This window comes from Dromiciops gliroides, chromosome 1, assembly GCF_019393635.1.
Source record: "Dromiciops gliroides isolate mDroGli1 chromosome 1, mDroGli1.pri, whole genome shotgun sequence".
NCBI classification, from domain to species: Eukaryota; Metazoa; Chordata; class Mammalia; order Microbiotheria; family Microbiotheriidae; genus Dromiciops; species Dromiciops gliroides.
This window is the reverse complement of record NC_057861.1, coordinates 700,010,088-700,031,929: the sequence shown is the minus strand read 5'-3', so window position 1 is coordinate 700,031,929 and position 21,842 is coordinate 700,010,088.

Below are 21,842 nucleotides of genomic sequence, written 5' to 3'. Positions count from 1 at the left end.
AAATGGAAGGATGCTCACAGACTCGAATCACTGTTGATGAGTGCACCAAGTCAATGACAGACAGTTCATATGGAATATTCGGCCATCTAGTCAAATACTCATGATAAATTTGTACAGAAAGCCAGCCACGAACATGATTTGAACGGCTACTCCAACATGTGTTGCAGAAGTCGAAGAGGAGAAAGTTGTCTATGAAGTATTTGATGAGAGCATCCAAATTAAATCAGTAAATACTTTGACACCTGGTGGGAAATTGGTAAGGAAGGTGAGAATTCTCTTGGACAACGAAGATCAGGAATACATTATGAGAGAAGCCAAAGATTTGTAGACAAGACAGAAGTAGATGACCACCATATTGGGAATGCTTTCTTCTAAAACAGAATGACAGTTGCCAGACGTGACAAGGACCATAGACATGACTATACTTTGAATCCCCTTTTCTCCTCCTAGCCAGCCACCACACCAGTACTAGCCCAATCACAATCACCTGGTGCCTCAATGAGGGCAATAGCTTTCTACTTCCTCCCCCTTCCTAAAGTCACTGCCCACACCATCTATGATGCTTCAGCTTCCAAAGGAATTTTCCTAAAGCACAGGGCTGACCATGGCATGGCCATTGCCTCCTTGTCACCTACAGATCAAATATAAAGTGCTGTTGACATGTAAAGTCTTTCCCACCCTAAACGGTTTGCCTTGCTAGTCTTCCTACCATTGACTCCATTCCAAGTACTCTATGGCTCAACGATGCTGATCTATTTGTTCACAGTGGATACTCCATCTCCCCACTACCTGAAATGCACTTCCTCTTCTCCACTTTCTGGTAGAATTCCTAATCTCATTCAACTGTCAGTTCATGCTCTACCTTCTCTAGGAAACCTTTCCTAATCCCTGGAGCTACTGACCTACCCAACCAAACAATCTGGTTTTGTAAATACCTACTATGGTAGAAATGTATTTGTAGAATCCCCAAGTAGAATGTAAATTTCCTGAGGGCAAGTACTGTTTCCATTTTATCTTTGTTCTCCACCTGCACCACACCCTGGGGTGTGTATCATGCATATTGTAGGCACTTAATAATTGCTAGTTGATTGACTCTTCCCTTTTAAATTGAAATACCCCAGAGTTGCCTAACAAACTAAACTGTAGCTGGGAGGTTCTGAGAGTGTAGAGAGTCAACCCTAATGACTAAATAAAAGCCCTGTAAAAATCTTTGTAAAATAAATGTCTACAAGTCAAAAGGATACCCTACTATAAATTTCACTAGATCTCCAATTTGGAAGAGGTCATCCAGTCCAACTGCTACCCGTATGGAAATCTTTTCTTAACAACCCCCCCTTAGAAGTGTTTATTCGGGGGGGCAGCTAGGTGGTGCAGTGGATAGAGCACCGGCCCTGGAGTCAGGAGGACCTGAGTTCAAATCCGGCCTCAGACACTTAACACGTACTAGCTGTGTGACCCTGGGCAAGTCACTTAACCCCAATTGCCTCACTAAAAAAAAAAAAAAAAAAGTGTTTATTCAATCCCAATTTAACAATGGCTAGTGATGGGAACTCAACAACCTTTGGGAAGTAGACCATTCTGCTTCTGAATATCTCTTTTAAAGAAGGCTTTCCCATATAGACAGCTAGGTGACCCAGTGGAAAGAGTGCTATTTTTGTACTCAGTAAGACCTCGGTTCAAATCCAGCCTTACGTAATTACTGGCTGTGTTACCATGGTCAAGTCACTCTAACGTTATCTGCCTCAGTTTCCCCATCTGTAAAATGAGACTAGCACTTATCTCTGAGGGTTGTTGTGAGGCTAATATTAGATATTTGTAAAGTACTTTGGAAAACTTTAAATGATATATAAGTGCTAGCTATGATTGTTATTATTATATCAAGTATAAATCTACCAAGTCTAAAGCTTCTACCCCTTGCTAGTGGTTCTTCACCCTGGATGCTATAAGAACAAGTCTAATCTCTCTTCTAAATGAAAACTTTCCAAATACTTGAAGGTAGCTTTAAGAGTGTACTGAGGGCAGCTAGGTGGCTCAGTGGATAACGTACCTGCCCTGGAGTCAGGAGGACCTGAGTTCATATCCAGCCTCAGACACTTGACACTTACTAGCTGTCTGACCCTGGGCAAGTTACTTAACCCCCATTGCCCCGCAAAAAAAAAATAAATTAAAAAAAAAAGTGTACTGAGGGGCAGCTAGGTGGCGCAGTGGATAAAGCGCTGGCCCTGGAGTCAGGAGTACCTGAGTTCAAATGTGACCTCAGACACTTGACACTTACTAGCTGTGTGACCCTGGGCTAGTCACTTAACCCCCATTGCCCTGCCCCCCTCCCCAAAAAAAGAGTGTACTGAGTCTCTTCTTCAGACTAAAGAAGCCCACTTCCTCCTGTTAATCTTCATGGGACAGGGTTGCCATCCTGGTTGCCTTCCTATGAAAGGCTTCAGCTTGTCTCCTAACTGTATTGGAAGCTCCTGGGAGTGGGAAATCTGGCAAGAGATCATGTGTTATCTGAGTTATGTTATCTTTATTTACTACACAATTTGGGGTAGGGCCAGCCTTGTGACACAGTGTCTTTAAGAAACATTTTCCCACTAACCAATCTTGTGAATTTGCAGGATGGCTACTGGTCCTGGGATAGGGTTATGGCCACTTAGGCTAACATGGTGTGCTCGTTTAGGATTCAGAGGCTGAAACTAGTGTGGAAACTGCCAGGATGCTTAAAAATCTCTCATTCTTATCCTCATCCTTGTCCTCCCAAAAGTCATCTCTACTGCTTTCTTTCTGACCCATGCACACATCCCTTAGATAGCAGCAAACAGGAAAAACCAGTTTAACTGACATTATACTAGCATTCCAAACTCCTCATGCACATTCCAGGCTCCCCTGCTTTCTTTGGTCTGTCTGATAGTACCCACATACATAATAGATATAAGCTGGAACCTGTTCCCACAAAGCAATAATAATTGATGGCTTTCTGTAACTTAAAAACAGCTATTTCTACTGGCTAATGTGTTAAATATTAGCCAAATATTCCTCTGGCTAATGTGTTAAATCTGCAAATTGAATTACTTTGGACAAAAAAAAAGTAGTCATCCGTTCTTATTTTAAATAGCAATGATGTATTCCTTAAGGCTCTCTCATCAAAACTTTATTGCACAAATTACTGCAGTTCCTCCAGCCTATAGATAAGCAAGATTGGGTAGGTATTAATATGACTTGTTTTGAGCTGTCCCAAAATTTCTCCCTAACACCACTACCAAAGGTGCTAATAAAAAGTCTCATCTGTTAATCCTTTGGGTTTGTCACAGAATAAATGTATTATCTTTGAGGGCTAACAAATTAATCCATTAACAATTTAGCATAAATTAGCATGCTTACATTAGCTAAGTGAGCCCAAGGAAATGGGGACACAGGATTGATATTACAAAATCACAATTGAAAGCATCCAGTCCAATGTTTCTATAACATTTCCATAACATTCCCAACAAGTAGTCATTCACTTTCTGTTTGAAGACTTCCAGTAAGCAAGTGCCTCCCTGAAGCAGCCTATTCATTTTTGGACAGTTATAATTGTTGGGATGTTTTCCCCCATCCTTTCTAAATCTGACACTCTGCAACTTCTGCTCATTATTCCCAGTCTTGCTTTCTGGGGCCAAGCTGAAAAAGTCTAGTCCTTCTTCCACATGAAAGCTCTTCACATGGTTGAAGACTGCCATCTTGTCCTCCTTAAGTCTTGAGTATCCCTAGTTCCTTCAACCAATTGATGTGGGATGGAATTAGGGTCAAATTAGAGTGGTCCCAAAAGAATTACAAGACTCAGTGACTCAGTTTACCAAGTTTTATTGCAATACTGTGAGTGATCACAGGGAGAGAACAAGAAAAGTGGAAAGGTATCTCTCAAATAAGGAAAGAAAAGATAGTTATATTTATAATATGGATAAATTGATTATCAGTCTCATTATAATAATCTCCTCTTTTGGGAGGTACAGGGGAGGGCTTGCCCTAATTTGTAGTTCCTGGGGTCCTAAGCCAACCCCTGAGGCAGGTTCCTTTTTCCATGGAGGTGTGTTTTGGGGGTTTACACATCATAAGGTGAATCTGGGCACAAATTTGGCCTTTTCTGTGCATGTCTCTTTCTGGTTCCCATGCTTAGTTTCAAAACATCTTCATTTTTCTTTTATTTCTGGTCTAAATTTCTATAGCCTGTCATTTTTTCATTGTTATAGTTTCAGGTCTTCATGGTCTCTTTCCCTCTGTTCCCATTATGGGTACTGATTACTGTGGGTAAGAGAACCTAGTATCCTGACTTTGTGAATTATCCATTAACTGGGATCTGAATCTCTCTTAGAGCTCATATCTGAATTAGAGCTTGGGTCTTAGGTTTTCTGTTAACCCCTTTTTGCCTCCCACATCACAATCACATACTATGTTCTCCAGAACATCATCCCAGATAGGCTTTAGTTTATCTAAGTCCTCTTTATAATCCAGAATTGAACACAGTATTTCAGCTACTGTCTGACTAGGTCAGTAGGACTGTCTATCACTGCCATTTGTCTGGAAGCTGTTTCCTAGATACAACATGGTTTGAGGTAGAGTTCTGCGCTTAGTGTGAGGAAGCTCCAGATTCAGATCCTGCCATTGACTCTCACTGGATATATGACTCTAGATAAACTCACTTAATCTCTGTGTTCTTAATAATGTAATCGCTTAATAACTATGTTAGGCAGTTCCCTAACAGATTGTCCTACTAAGTCATAGAATTAGATCCTGCGTACTTCCTTCTTGTCGCCTAGGATAGTATTAGCTCTGACCATTACCCTTGCTTGGAATCCACTCTCTCAACTCTGCTTCATAAAATCCCTCTCTTCCTTCAGGACGCAGCTTAAGTACCACCTTCTACATCTTTTCCCAATCCCCCTCAACTATTAATATTCTCTCTCCTGATCTTATATTTAAGATTTTATATTTCTGTATTCTTTAAATTAATTCTGTATATATTGTATATGTTTTATACTTAATATAAAATTGTATTTTAAAAATGTTTTTATCTTATTAAATATTTCCCAATTACATGTAAAAAAATTAACAATCATTTTTCAAAATTTTGAGTCCTGAATTCTCTTTCCCCAACTTGAGAAGGCAAGAAATTTGATTCCCATTATGCATGTGAGGTCATGCAAAAATTTCCATATTAGTCATGTTCCAAAAGAAAACACACTCAAAAAAAGAAACAAAAAACTAAAGAAAATGAAAAAAGTATGCTTCAGTCTGCAGAGTTCATTGGTTTTCTGGATTTTTCCCCCCATCATTGGTTCTTTGGAATTGTCTTGAATTATTGTCTTGATCGGAGTAGCTAAGTCTCTTACGGTTGAAAATCCTTACGATATTGCCGTTACTGTATACAACATTTTCCTGGTTTTGCTCACTTCACTTTGCATCAGTTCATATAAGTCTTCCCAGGTTTTTCCTAAAACCATCCTGTCAATTTTTTATAACACAATAGTATTCCATCACACTCATATAACCCAACTAGTTCAGCCATTTTCCAAATGATGGAAATTCCCTTGATTTCCAATTCTTTGCCACCACAGAAAGAGCTGGTATAAATGTTTTTGTACAAGTAGGTCCTTTCCCCTTTTCTTTGATCTCTTTGGCATACAGATCTAGTAGTGCTATTGCTGGGTCAAAGGGTATGCACAATTCTATAGTCTGTGAGGGAAAATCAATCCTCTTCTCAATAATTCTCAGGAACTCAGCAGGGATGTCTCAAAGGCTCTTTATTTCCTTCTCATGAGAAGGAGGCACCCTAGTGTGCAGCTAGTAAGTGCCAAGAAAGGGGGCTCGAAGGCCCTATTTTATACCCTAGTCCCTAATGCAAATGGATCCTTGCCTTTTTCATCATTGGTCCGATTACTCTACTCACAAAAACTAGCTAATCAGAACGCAGTATTCCCACCCCTCTTCCTTGTATGGGCATAACTCAGGAGTGGACCTTATACTTCATTAAAAGGACACAACTCTGGAGTGGACCTTATTGAGACCAGGGCTCCTTGAACCATGTGACCTTGCTAGCCTGAGGGGGAGGAGGAGATCCAAGACCTTTGTCCTCTAAACAGGTAAGGAAGAGTATGACTGACTGTTATATCCACATTGAGAGGAAACAACTACCCATTTTCTCACACAGTCCTTTGGGCTTAGTTCCAAATTGTTCTCTAGAATGGTTTGTTTAGTTCACAACTCCATCAATAGGGAATTAGTGTCCCAATTTTCCATACCCCTTCTATAGTTTATCATTTTCCTTTCTGTCATATTAGCCAATCTGATAGGTATGAGGTAGTATCTCAAAGCTGTTTTTTTCCCCTCAAAGCTGTTTTAACTTTCATTTCTCTAATCAGTAGTAATTTAGAGCATGTTTTCATGTGACTATTAATTGCTTTGATTTCTTCTTCTGAAACCATTTATTAACTGAAGAATGCCTCTTTATTTTTATAAATTTGGCTCAGTTCCCTATATATTTAAAAAATGATAACTTTATCAGAGAAACTTGCTGCAAAATTTTCCCCAGTTCCCTGTTTTTCTTCTAATTTTGGCTACATTACTTTTGTTTGTACAAAAGCCTTTTAATTAAATGTAGTCAAAATCTATTTTACTACCTGTAATCTTCTCTATCTCTTCTTTGGTCATAAACTTTTCTCTTATCCATAGATCTGAGTTACATTCTTCCATGCTCCCCTAACTTACTTTTTTTTTTTTTTGGCGGGGCAATGAGGGTTAAGTGACTTGCCCAGGGTCACACAGCTAGTAAGTGTCAAGTGTCTGAGGCTGGATTTGAACTCAGGTCCTCCTGAATCCAGGGCTGGGGCTTTATCCATTGTGCCACCTAGCTGTCCCCCCCCAACTTATTTATGATATCACCCTCTATGTCTAAATCATTTATCCATTTTGACCTTATCTTGTTATACATTGTGAGTCTATGCCTAGTTTCTTTCAAATTTCTTTCCAGTTTTCCCATAAATTTTTGTCAAATGTTGAGTTCTTACCCGCAAAGCTTGGGTTTTGGGGTTTATGAACTACTAGATTACTATGGTCATCTATTACTGCATATTATGATTCACCACTCTATTTTTTTGTCCAGTACCAGATTGTTTTGATGATTACAACTTTGTACTATAGTTGTGAAATCTGCAGTTGTCCAGTTGCCTTCCTTAACAACCCCCTTCCCCCCCTTCATTTCCTTGATATTCTAGACTTTTTGTTCTTCCAGATGAAGTTTGTTATTATTTTTTCTAGCTCTACAAAACAATTCTTTGACAGTTTGATTATTATGGCACTAAATAAGAAAATTAACTTACAGAGAATTGCCATTTTTATTATATTGACTTAGCCTACCTATGAGCAATGGATATTTCTTCAGTTGTTTAGGTTGTATTTATTTGTGTAAAAAGTTTTTTGTAATTGTGTTTATATAATCCCTGAATTTGTCTTGTCAGGTAGACTGCCAAGTATTTTATTTTTTCTGCAGTTCTTTTTCTATCTCTTATTGCTAGTTTTGTTGATGGTATATAGAAATGCTGATGATTTATGTAGGTTTATTTTATATTGTTAATTGTTGTTAATTATTTCATCTAGTTTTATATTATTCTCTAAGTATACCATTATATCAACTGCAAAGAGTGATAGTTTTGTTTCCTCATTGCCTATTTTTATTCCTTCAATTTCTTTTTCTTATTGCTATAGCTAGCAATTCTGGTACAACTGAATAAGTTGTGTATTTTTTCTTAATACTTTAAATATTAAAACATATTTCATGTCTGTTTTCTCATAATCAGGTCAGATTCCTATTGTCTGAAACATTAAAATATACATAGAAAAACATTACTTGTTCCACTTGGAAAGACTCTTCAATGTCTAAAATTGCCTAGTCATACGGAAATATATAATGTAAATAAATAACTGGATGGGAAACTAAATAAAATTAACAGGCCTAAAGAAGTTGAAAATATCTAAAGCTTTTTTTTTCCAAAGCTTTTTTATAAATAAGTTTTACTGATGTCACAGTCATTTCTGAATATAAGCCCCACCTCTATTCTGGAATTGAATCCTCCCTTGTAACAAAAGAAAAAAGAACTGATCAACAATGGACAGAAAAGCAATGTATGAGTCATTCTGCAAACTCCCTTTTCAGTCACCTCTATCTCTTTCCCCTTAGAAGGATATGATTTATTATCTATTCTCATTAAAAAGATTGGTTATAACAATTACTCAAAGTACAGCTTTCTTTTTAATGTTTTGATTATTTGTAGTCATTGTATATGCTGTTCTTTTGGTTCTACTTATTCATAGTGCATCAATTCATATATTCTTCCCATATTTCTTTGAATTCTTTTTTTTTTTTTTGCAGGGCAATGGGGGTTAAGTGACTTGCCCAGGGTCACACAGCTAGTAAGTGTCAAGTGTCTGAGGCCGGATTTGAACTCAGGTACTCCTGAATCCAGGGCCGGTGCTTTATCCACTGCTTCACCTAGCCGCCCCTGAATTCTTAATATATAATTAATGTAATTGTTTTTACTGAATCTTAATATTCCTTTACATTAATATGATTAATTCTTCAATTAATGAATGCTAATACAAAACCTCCTGCTATTATTGTGTTGGAATATATTAAAACATTATTATTTTTTACTTTTTTTCCCCTCAGGACTAGAATCATTCACTGGATCAAAGGGTATGAAAAATCTAGTCTAAAAAAATAACATATTTATTAACATATATTATATATGTATTATATTAACATATATCACTGTTCCCCATCCCAAGATAGTTCCTTTATAAGAATTTTTAAAAGGAGGGGGAAAAACAGTTCAGCAAAACTAACCAAGTCAGGAACCAAATGCCTCCTTGCTTCAGCTCAGACTCCCACTGGTAGCCAGATCCCCAGAGGTTAGTTGACTACTTCTCTACTGGAGGTTCTATGAAAAGGTTACCCTGAAGAACTGGTATTTCTAGTACTATCTCTTATGATCCCCAATCTGGTATACTTTCTCCAATATCAACAATATAGTTGACATCAGTCATTCAGTCAATAAACATTTATTAATCAACAGTGCTAGGCTCTATGCTAAGTGATGGGAATACAAAGAAAAGGTTAAAGACCGTCAAGGACTTCACAGTCTAGAGGAGGAGACAACTTACAACTATACCCAGACAAGCTATGTACAAGATAAATTGGAAATAATCAACATAAGGAAGACCCTAGACTTAAGGGAGTTCAGGAAAGGCTTTCTGTAGAAGGTGAGATTTTAGCTGGAACTTCAAGGATGACAGGAAGTGGAGAGGAGGAAGGGAGAGCATTGTAGGTATGGGGGACAGAGTGAAGATGCCTGGAGTCTGGAGGTGGGTAGCAGAGTATGTGGGAGGGAGGGAAGGTATAGCTGTAAGAAGACTATAAAAAGGGGGAGCAGTTTCTGAAGGTTATGGATAAGTGGGGCTATGGCACACCTCATGACTCCTGACCCTGGTAGTTATTTTCTTACCTTCTTAAACTCATCACTAAGTTTGCTTTGGGCATTGCATTAGCCCTGAGTCACTCACTCCCTTGCTCAGCTGAGCTAGGTCCTTTCTGGGTACATGTTTTTGACTAAAGCCTGCAGGGCTGAGTCAAGCGGGTCATTTTTGCTGCTGTGCTATTGGTGCCAGTGGTTTGTCTTACTGACTCCATTTGTTAAGGGGACCCCCTGATGGCTCTATGAAGGGCTTTGAAGGCCAAACAGGATTTGATCCTTGTGGTGATAGGGAGTTGCTGGCATTTATGGAGTAGGGGGTATAAGAACAGACTTTTGCTTTAGGAAGATCACTTCCACAACTGAGTAGACAATGGACTGGAGTGGGGAGAGACTTGTGGCGGGGAGACCAACCAGCAGGGGATTGCCTCAGTTTTTACAGGAGTACTTTGAGGGTATACAAAGATCAAAAATAACAAAAACATCTTTTCAAAGTAGGGGTGCATTCTACCATTGCATATAGAAGCTACCTAGGGAGAGTGGAGTCGTTTTAAATACAAAAGGCAGGCCGGCTGATTTGTATAGAATGTGCAAGGCTGTCATATACATTGTGACTTCTGGCCTTGGCAGTCCTCCCCTCCACCCCACCCCCATTTTGGATTCCCTACAAGGTTTGCTTTGGGACCTTGAATCGGCAATGATGAGTCATTCCCTAGCTGAGCTGAGCTGAGCTGAACTGGCTCCTTGCTAGGTGCTCGTCTTGACTCCTGCTTGTTGGGCTGAATTAAGCAGGGCCTTTGGCTGCTGCTAAGCCACTGGCTCTAGGGATTTTTTCTACTGACTGAGCTGTTAAGGGAACCCCTGATGGCTCTTCTAACCTTTTGAAGCCAAAAAGGCACAACTTGGTCAATTCCCTCACCACTCACCCTCATATCCAGGAGAGAAGAAGAAAAAATACAAAAGAAACAGGCAGACACATGTTATGGTTAGCTAGGTAGGAAGAAAAAGGGGTCAGATGCCCCTCCCCACTCACACAGCAGCTCCTTCAGAAACCCAAGGAAGAAAGTGAGAGATCATATGTTCAACATTTTTATGTGGAAACTTAGTTCTGCCAACCAAGGAAAACCTCTATGTTGCCTGCCACACAGCACCAGCCCCTCTCAGTCACTCACAGCCAGGAAAGGGTTCACCAAGCCTCTCCAATCTGCACTGAAGCCAGGCTGGGAATATCGTTTATGCTCTGCATAACTCAACAGGAAGGGCAAATCTGAGCATGCTCCAAGGACTGTGTCCCCAATGACCAGTCTTCTGTTACTGGATCCTGACAGTAAATGCCCTATTCCATATGCAGAGTCCTCCCACCTCTGAAGAGAAGGGAGGTAGGCACATTTTCTCATATCTTTTTGGCAGTTTAGTTAGTTTTCTTGAATGATTCCAAATGGTTTCCTTAGCATGGCTCCACCAATAGTGTATCGGTATGCCAGTGTTTCCATAGTCCCTCAACATTAGCCTTTTTTTTTTTGGCTTGTTAGTTTGCTGGGTCTGACAAAGCTTTAAAAAAAAACACACAAAAACAAAAGATCTATAAAGATATCTTAAATTGGCATTTATTTTGTATAGGTTTTTTTGTTTGTTTTTTGTGTGAGGCAATTGGGATTAAGTGACTTGCCTAAGGGTCACACAGCTAATAAGTGTCAAGTGTCTGAGGTCAAATTTGAATTCAGGTGCTCCTGACTCCAGGGCCTGTGCTCTATCCACTGTACTACCTAGCTGCCCCTAAATTGGCATTTATTTTAATATTATAGGTACCTTATATGTCTTCATCTTTGCCTTCGGTTTTTCTTATGGCTTGGGATAAATCTTTGCTACATTAAATCTAATGATTAACAATTTTAGGTACAGAAAGATAATACTGATATAAAGTAACCCTGACAGCAAGCACTTCGGTGTTAAAAATATTCATTTACATCACAGGCTATTTTGATGAGTGAATATCTTATGAAATACTTTATCAAAATAATGGTAAATATTTTATTTTAGCCACAGCTTTAGTGAATACAGAGACTCTTTCTTCATAAATATTGCACCACATCAGGGAATCTCATAGTGCAGATCTTGCAAAGATGACTCAGCCTTTGAAGGAGGGTGTTGACTGTAGCAATCATTAAGCATCCAATGCCAGCTCATACATTAAACGTCTTTTTTTTTTCCTTCAGGACTGAGGAAATTCAGTTTCCTCCCTAGCCAGAGGAAAAAAAATAGGAAAAGAAACAGGTGAAAAAGTAAAGGAAAATCTGAAGATTCTCAGAAAGCAGCAGGGGCTTTGGCCAACAAGAAACTATTTCCTCTTTGAAGGTAACATGACACTACCCAAATAACCAAATTTCCCTGAAATTTAGTGATGACAGATAAAAAAATAATACCTTAAACGCCATTTAGCAGTGCATTAGAAACGTAAGGTCAGTGAAGTAGTCTACATCAGGATGACAGGCCAGTTTCAGTAGACAAATCCAGGATCTGGATGTCCTACTAAATGGCAGAAACATTTTCTAAAAGAATACTCATGGGTAAATGGCCCTCGATCCTCCAGAATAGGAACCAGTAACTATAGCACATTTTACTTACATGATAGGTCACTAAGAAGTCTCATTGAAGGGTGTTATATTCACCTTCACTGTCGGTTTGGGGTTGCAGAGTTTTCAAGTGGGCTACTTGGCTTGACATTCTTTCACTAAAGAAAAGCATCACTGAAATAAGCCAATCCTCAGGCCATTTGTTGATCATGTAAATCCAAATTTGAGAAATCCTCTCAAACTTTAAATTAAACTTAAAAACAACCTTCAAAATCCCAAAAGGTGGGGCAGCTAGGTGGAGCAGTGGATAAAGCACTGGCCCTGGATTCAGAAGGACCTGAGTTCAAATTTGGCCTCAGACACTTGACACTTACTAGCTGTGTGACCCTGGGCAAGTCACTTAACCCTCATTGCCCTTCAAAAAAAGCAAACCAAAACAAAGCAAAACAAAAATCCCAAAAGGTAATTTGAACTTTCCAAAATAGTACTCAGTGAGATCAATTAAGATATTTGGGAGAATATTACTTGCCACACGGAAGCATGTAGCAGTGGAATAGAAAGACAGTTTGTATCTGATGAGACTGCTTTAGGTCCAGGGCCTGGTCCTCAGCTTTGAAAGGGCAGAAACTTGATCTTGTGAATTCACCCAGAAACAATCAAGCTCCCCCCCCCCAATTAGTTCACACTATGTATTTTTATACCCATATGTAGATTAAATGGTAACCTGATGGAAGTTCCAGTAAAATGTGGATAATCTTACTTTTAGAACTAGAATGCCCACATAACAATTTCTTTTTTGTTTTGTTTTGTTTTGTTTTTTGGGTGGGGCAATGAGGGTTAAGTGACCCACATAACAATTTCACTGTTTGATTTATATTTTTCATTTGACCCAATTAAAATTTAACATTGAACATCAGTGTCAGGATACTAGAAAAGTGATTTTAAAATATTTATTACTTGATAAAGCTGAATTCTACTTATTGGTAGAGAAAGGACTAAAAAAACCACTCAGCATTACAAACATCATAGGCAGCTAGGTGGCACAGTGGATAAAGCACCGGCCCTGGATTCAGGAGGACCTGAGTTCAAATCCAGCCTCAGACACTTGACACTAGCTGTGTGACCCTGGGCAAGTCACTTAATACTCATTGCCTTGACAAAAAAACAAAACAAAAACAAACTACATTATAAAGGTTCTTCTGGCATGGCTCATTGTAATGATAGAGTATTTTGGGGAACTTGAAGATCTTAGTTCTAGGACTTAACCTGCCTCTTACTAGCTAGGGATACAAACATTGACTGGTGGAGAAGTTCTTACCATCAAGGAGCTGATACTCTAACCAAGTGTATGTAATGATGACAGTTCAATTCTATTCAATATATATCCGTTTATTAACTACCTAGTAGTATGTGCAAGGGACTATGTCAGGGAAGGATTAACAGGCTAATATTGCCTTTATAACATAATGTTCACTTTGATCCTATGAATTGCAATTGTGATTTCCAGTGTTGGAAATCCCCCCCCCCCCAACAATACAGATCAAGTTCCTGCCCTGTAGCTCCTGTCCATGTTCTGCCTGAATTCCTCTACTTGGGTTTCTCTTGGCAGCACTTTCTAGTTGTATGGGGCAAGTCACTTAATTTTCTGGGGTTTCCCTGATTTAACTCACAGTTTTCTCACCTGTGAAATGTGGATAATTACATTTGGTTTTGGAAGGAAAGAGCTTCATAAACTACAAAGATCCATTTAAATGTGAATTATTATGTTGTTATTGTTAGATTCTAGGCAGTTCACAACTTCACTTTATTTTGAGTCCTCGTCTGGAAAAGACAGTAGTAAAAAATATTTCCTACCCATCTTAGGGTATTGTTATAAGATTAATAAGATTAGAGGAAAAATTTATAAAGCTGTATAAGTTCCCTGGAAATAAACCTATATTAATAAAAAATGTATTGTTATTCAGATTTTGTTATATATTAGTGGGTTAATATCAGATATACAGTAAGTGATGTTTGACTTTATTCAATATGATTAAAAAATGGGAACTAAATTAATTTGTTGTATTTCCTTGGAGAAGCAGCAGCATGACTTAGTGAGTAGAGTCTAAGCCTATTAGTGAGGACCTCCCCAAGACTTAGCTATTAAACATGTTTGACAGCAGAGACCTTGGGGCAAGTCTAGGACCAAAAGTATAAAGTGGTTGTGAATCTGCATTGGGAGAAGTTTCTGAATTTGGAGTTCCAGGTTATCTGAATGCCTTTTGGCCTGTTTCTTTCCAAGACCTACCTTAATTGAGAACTGAAGGTCCCACCTCTGTAACTCTGGGCTGAGACTGTGTGTTGGGCTCACCACCACAAAACTTCCAGGTCATGTCCATGATATGAGTCTTTTCTTTCCCCACTTTAATTCTAGTTCTGAGAACAGTAATGGGTAGTGACATGGAGATGTCAGGGTAAGGATATCTTAATCAATGGCCTCCAATCAACCTTCTCTTTGACTTTCCTCCAAAACACTCCCTCCTCCAGGACACATGGAGTGGTTCAAGGAGGACTAGCATCTCTGGTGTGAGGCTATTGAGAGTTTTCCAGGGCTGCTCTTCCACCTTTGGTGTCCACCTGTCACCCAGCTCTCACCTGTGACTCCAGGAAGGCAGAGCACGTGCATTGGCCACACTCTGGTAAAACTGTCTCTGCAGATGGGCTAAACCAGGTTGAGGGTAACCAACAGGCCTCAAACCCATCTGTGAGTTAAGGGAACATCTACTCCAAAAAACGTGAAGGCCTCTCCAGTTGGAAAGGGCTGATGAGAACAATTTGTTCCAACAGCCATGAAACCAACTGAAGCGCCTGGAGCTTGTTCAGAAATCATGGAAGCCACCGTACCCCAGGCCATCACCAGTTCTCTTGCCTTTGTCCTGCCAAGACATCACCAGCAAGGTCTTTGGCCCTCTTCAGAAAGGAAGGGCAAACACAACCGCGTTGCCTAGCTCTTATTAGATGGTGCTTAAAATACCCCATGACCATCCCCACTCCGTTATGTGTTGTTTTTCACTTGGGTTAGAGTGTAAGCACCTTGAGGGCCAGAACTTCTCCCCCCAGGCAGCCTTTGTATCCCCGGGGTCTAGCAAAGTACAGAGCACAGGTGAGCACCAAAGGAATGCCTTGGGGTGTATGTGTGGAATATAGTTTAACAACTAGTTTTTTGCGCCCCCAGTAATTGCTTTTCAGAGTAACGCTGGAGACATTATTACAAGTACATTTCACTTAAGGACAGTTTATCAAACACGAAATCTCTTTCACCCCCTGAGCCTTTTCCACCCAATCCTCCTCTCCGGCAGGGGGCCTCTCTCCTCCGGCCCCTCCCCCTCCGTGAAAAGGCCCCGCTTGTCCCGGGCTCTTAGGGTAGTGGCCCGCGGGCTCACGGTCTAGTTAATTTGCTCCTCCAGGCGGCTGGAATTGATGTGTCATGGACTCTTGTAATTCTTTTGGGACGACTCACAATCAATCAGACCCCAAATTCCAGCCCACATCAGAATCTGTGTCATTATTGTTTAAAGCACGGTTCTGGGAGAGGGCCACGGAGCGGGCTGGTCCCGAGGCCTCGGGGCAGCGCCTCTCAGCCGCGGGAGGCTCGTGTCCCGGGCTGGCTCTCACCACCAGGCCCCAGGGCCTGTCGCGGGCGGAGGAGGGCGGGGCCCCTCAGGTCGTTGCGGGGACGTGGGGGGGGCGCGCTCACAGAGCCGCACTGTGACAGGGGCCTGTCGTGCCCGCGCGCCCTGCGGCGCGCAGGGAGCCGAGGCCAGCGGAGCAGTCTATGACCAAGGCGGTGATGTGCGCATCGCCTCCGCAGACCCGCCCCACAGCGACCGCCAAACCCGGCTGGGGAGCGAGGGGCTTGGGCTCCCTCCCGGGCCCTGGCGAGGAAGGACCGACCACCGGGAAGGGGGGGCGGTCCGCAGGGCAGAGCGGACCCCCGGAGCGAGGCCGGAGCTCCACACACGGCCACGCCACAGCTACTCCTGAAATGGGAACTGACTGAGCGAGGGACTGGAGGCTGGAGCCGGAGGGGAGGGGGCTGAGGGGAAGGCGGGAAAGAGAAAGGGGAGGGGCCGAGCCGAGGTGGAAGAAGGCGTTGAGGAGGGGGGGGGGGGCCCTCCTTTCCTTGCGGACGGCGCTGATTGGGCCGCCAGGATCCGGACGCTGATTGGTCGCGTGGGCGAGGCGGAGGGGCCGTGCGCAACGGCGTGTGTGGGGCCGTGTGCAGACCCGCGTGTGGCGCAGGCTAGGACCCCGAAAATAAACAGCCGCTGCTGCCGCCGCTGTCTCCCTACCCTCTTCGGAGCTGAAGCGTCCGACCCCGCTACCGTCGCAGGCCCTCTCCAAAGTCTTAGGTAATCGTTCTCCTGGCTTCGGGGAGCGGGGCGGAGGTCGGGCAGAGACGGGGCCGGGACCGGGGCCGGGGCGGGCGGCCCGAGGCCAGCAGGAGAAGCGGCTGAGGCGGGTGGCGGGGGGAGGGGGGGGTGCGCTGAGGCGGCTGCGATGGCGGCCAAGCTCTGGCCCGCCGCCGCCGCTGCGTCAGGCGGGAAGCCCAGCAGCCGCCGCGGCCGCTCGCCTCGGCCCCGCGGCGGCGGTGCAAGGGCGACCCTTCGCCCTTCGGCCCGTTGGGCCCGGCCGCAGGCCCCGCGCTTCTAGGCCGCCACAGCGCGGGGTCGCCGACGACGGAAAGAGGCTGGGCCCGGGGAAGCCTCCCTGGTGCTCGGTGCGGCCGCGGCCACGTCCCCGGGGGGAGGAGGGGAGGGCGGATCGGCTGCTGTGGCGGGGAGCTCGCGGGGGAGCCTGCGGGAAGGGGACCATGTGGCGGCGGAAGGTGTCTGGGTGCGGGAGGGGGGAGGGGTGGAAGGGTGGAAGCGCTGCGCCGACCATGTGCTCGGGGCGGAGGGGCCCCCGGGCGAGGGCCATGTGCCTGGATGGGTCGGGGGCGCCCGGTTGGTGAGGCCTGTGCATTTGGAAGTTTGGCCTCCCAGGAGTCTTTCTGCGAACTTCATTAGGGCCCTGAGGTTATCAAAAGCAAATGATTTACTTGTGTCTATTGACGTAAGGCGAGGATTTTATGGCTGTCTTCTTTATATCATAATCCGAGTTCTTTAAGCAAGTAAGTGAACCACAAAACCAGTTTTTTCTGGACTTGTGGTCTATTCAGAGCATTTAAGTTGGTTTTTTTTTTTAATTTTTAACGTAAGTTGTTTTTTATGCTTGAATTTTGCAAGGATTTTAAAATACTTTATTCTCTCTATATCCAATCACCATGATTTTGGAACTAGATGATCACCCAATTTGAAGTTTTGAGATTATATTTTGTATAAAATATAGCCATGTTTCCACATGCTAACCACATGGCCTGAGCTGGAAGGCACTTTTAAAGTAAAATAGCTACATCTGGTCCTGAGGGTCTTAAAAACCGACTTAAATAATTGTAGTTTAAATTGGTTGTGACCGAGGCAGTTGGTAGGTAATGTCTGCTTTTTCCTCACAAAGAGGAAGATCTGAATAATATAGAATATTAAGGAAGCTGAAAGAGCCTATTTTAAGGTATGACTGTATACTTTCATTTACTAACTCAATTAAATGTAAATTAAAAGTCAGAATATCAGTATATTATCTATAGGATTTCCCTAAAACCACATTCTGTCTTTTCCCTTTTCCCCCACCCCCCAAATCACTGGCCTTTGGCCTATGTGATGTAATGGGGGAGGGGTAAGAGGCTAATATCTGCATCACTTCAAATAGTAATTTATGCTCTTATGAGGTCATCTTTTTTTTTTTTGAAAGCAGGTTTAAAGCTGTTCAGTTTAGAATGTGTTCCATGAAAATACAGAAGTACTGAATGTATACAATTCCATCCTGAGGTTACTATTTTGCAGTATTTTACATTCGTAATATTTTGCATTTTGACAATTTGCACTAATGCAATTTTCAGCAAGGTATGTAGACTATGTAAAACATTGAGTCAAATCTGTAAAAATGTACTATCATATGTGATAATTGGGAAGAGGGAGAATGTTTTTTATTTCAGTATAAAGTGTGTATGACTATGTATTTTATTTAGAAATTGAGTGTCCTCTTAAGTGATATTTAGTGTTCTGCAAAGGACCATTGTCACATTTCTCACCAGTGGTAGTGGAATCACTGATTGTTGCTGATCTATTCTAAGGAGTGACATTTCGTCTAACTCATGCCTAACTACAGATCCATATTTATTTATTTTTATAGATTTCATATTTTAACCCTATTCCTGCAGGTATTTGGTAATGGGGAAAAATTCAATGTGGGGGGTCCCCCCCATTCAAAACACAGCCTGCTTTTTAAAATCAAGGAGTGTAATACACTGGGGGGGAAAAGTAAAGACACAACATTTATTTCGTTTCATCCAAAGCCTTAGTTACATAGTCTTGGAACAATTTTCAAAACTCAGTGTACTTGACCACTTGTTTAATGTAACCAGTACAACTAAATTCCATTTCAGTAAGGTACACAGATTTTATTCTAATACAATTTTGCTTGTATCCTAATATTTTAAAGATAATTAAGCCTATATATTTTAAAAGTCTCCTTTTATGAAATGGACCACTAATTTTATAGATGGGGAAACAGAATGACTATGCGTTCTATTTTGATGTAAGTAGCTATTAAAGCAATGAGAGCCCTATATTACTGAAAGCTGTTTTTAGATGTTAGGACCTTTAAAGCAATTTTAACATGAGATTTTCTTTTTAAACTGTACCACTCTAGGTTTTATTTTTCTTTGTTAAATAATCGAATTTCATATTCTTAATTTATAAACTTAGAGGGGTTGGACTAGGTTATTGCCAGTTATGCCCAACATTAATTATGGGATTCTATCATAGAAAAACACTGATTAGTGTATATGTTATAATTTGAATATAAGTAGTCCTGCCTTTCCCACTTAATAATATTTCCTATTTTTATTTCTACCTTTTTTTTTTTTTTTTTTTTTTTTAGTGAGGCAATTGGGGTTAAGTGACTTGCCCAGGGTCACACAGCTAGTAAGTGTTAAGTGTCTTGAGGCCAGTTTTGAACTCAGGTACTCCTGACTCCAGGGCTGGTGCTCTATCCACTGCGCCACCTAGCTGCCCCCTTGTTTCTACATTTTTGACAGTTGATACAACTAGGGCTTTAGTATATTGGCACCTCTTGTTCCCCACACTCCCAAAGCTATGGAACCTTGGGTAAGACATTTGAACTCTGGAGCCTGGTTTCTTACCTCTAAAGGTGGTACCTTGTTCTATCTTAATCTAGATCTTCAGTCCCCCCTCCCCCATCTCTATTGTCATGGTAATGTGCAGCTGATTTATTTCTATGGACATTTGGGTTGTTGCCCATTTTTCTTTATTTCATGTGGTGTGACTAGAATCAAAGGTTCTACAACCCTGGTATAGATTATCTCTTAAGATAGTCTTTTAAATTGGACCTCACTATGACTCATTCAATTTTTTTTTTTTAATTGTTCATCTCAATTCTGGATAACACTCCTTTTTCAGATGAGGGGCACTTCTGCAGCACCTCCACAGGCCATTCAGTTCATAGTTGTTTGTGGAAGTTGTTGGGTCCTGGTCTTCTTATGTACTCAGTTCTTTTTCTGTTACACTACTTCATTTGTTCAACCTATCCTATATATAGAGAATTTTCTTATAAAAGCTGCCTACCCAGTTTGTAACTTTATATAAGATAAGGGGCGGGGGGGAGGGGGGTATCAGTCTTTGGGTATGAGCAAGCTCCTAGTAGACAGTATCTTGATAATTCCATGACTGATTACCTTGTCATTGGCTTCTTAGCAGTTGCCTTTTGCCTAGGCTCCTTCATCAGAGGATGAATCAATGAAAGGAAATTTAAGACAGTTTTGAAAATTTTCAGCAAGTTTGGTAAGATTTGAAGGGGAGAAGATTGAAACTATTGGGTAAAAAGAAATCTTATAATTTTTACTTTATATTTCTCTGTACTAATGGAGCCTTATAGGTATTCTTGGTAATTCAGAATTGACCATAGAAAGGAATATGTTCCTAAGGATCTTTAAAAAGGTAGAGTATGTAATAAACTTAATAATTTTTCCTCTTAAAATGAAATTAATAAATTTTTTTTCAGCTGGGAAAGGAACTAATACATTGAAGGTTCATAAACTAATCTTTTATGCCACTCAAAGAAAATGGCCAGTACTGCATAACTTGTAAAATTTGGAATAGCTATGAATAAATTGAGTGCTTCCACTATACAGATTCAATGAAGCGGGATTTGAAATTTGAATGAGACAATTGACTCCTAGGTGAAAAGGATTACAAATATTTCTTTCCTAATTGCCATTATTTATGTGAAAAATCTGGTAAAAGCAGGAAGTCAAATTATTATTATTTAATTCATAAGGTAAGGACCTGTTGCCTGATTCATTTGAATTGCTCTGACACTTCAGAGGTGTTTTACAGTGACATGTGAAAGACAAAATGTCATAATTTCTTTCCCCTTTTTTTTTTAAAGCGAGGCAATTGGGGTTAAGTGACTTGCCCAGGGTCACACAGCTAGTAAGTGTTAAGTGTCTGAGGCTGGATCTGAATCCAGGTATTCCTGACTCCAGGGCCGGTGCTCTATTCACTGTGCCACCTAGCTGCCCCCTTAATTTCTTTAATTATGTGCTTTCTGGAGCATTTCTTTGTATGGAAAGAGATAACACCAGGATACATAGTCTTCATGCTCAGCCCCAGGGGAAATTTAAGTTTTTGTTTTGTTTTTACTCCTTTTAAACTATCAATCTGCAGTAATTGTCCTAACACTAGAAGAAAATATGGCATACATAATCTTAGAGCAAAAAATGGTGTGCAGCTCTTCAAAGAGCTCTTTGGACCCTAACTTCTTAAACTGTGGGGGTTGTGAAAAATTTGGCAACAGTAAAAGGTTATACCTACTTTATATACCTATATATGAGGGGGTCACGTAAAACTTTCTTGGGTGAAAAGGGGTCACAATTGGAGCAAGTTTAAGAAACTTCTGCTCTAGACCATCCTTTTTCTAGACCACCCTTTTGATCCTTGGCCCATTCTAGCAGTGGACAACCTCACTTAGATATATATATAGGAAAGTAATAGAGCCTAAGTAGACCTGTCTGTTCCTTTTTCTAAGTTTGTTCATTGGCTGGATGCCACTGGAAATTATATGTATGTTGACCTATTTGGAGAGTAACAAACATGAAGTCATTGAATAGTAGGTAAAGAATTCTGTAGGTGTTGGAAAAATTGGGGGTGAGCAGAACTTGCCAGTATTTGAGGTAGTTTTGCCACAGTGGCTTTATTTAGTACTTAGCAAATATATAATTGCATATGTGCCTTCATAAAAGAAGCTTTCCTGGTTTTCTCTCAAACACTTAGGATTTGACATTCGTAGTTAGATTTAGATTGGATCTGGGCCACTTAACATGCTTGTTTAGAACTTGATTTCCAATCCTGGTTTTTATAGTGCTTTCAATCTCATGAAACTTCAAAACAATTTCAAGCACATTTACATGTGTGAAAAAGGTAGTATATTAGACTGGGTGTGACTTGAAATACAAATAAGATAGGATATTACCTCCAAATAGGTTAGGAATCTGTGGGTGGTTAGGACAATTTTTAAAAAATTAATTACTAATAACTGTTACTATTACTGTAATTTAATTACAGTAATCAATAAATAACATTTCATTGCCTTTCTAAAACGTGTTTTTAAAGGT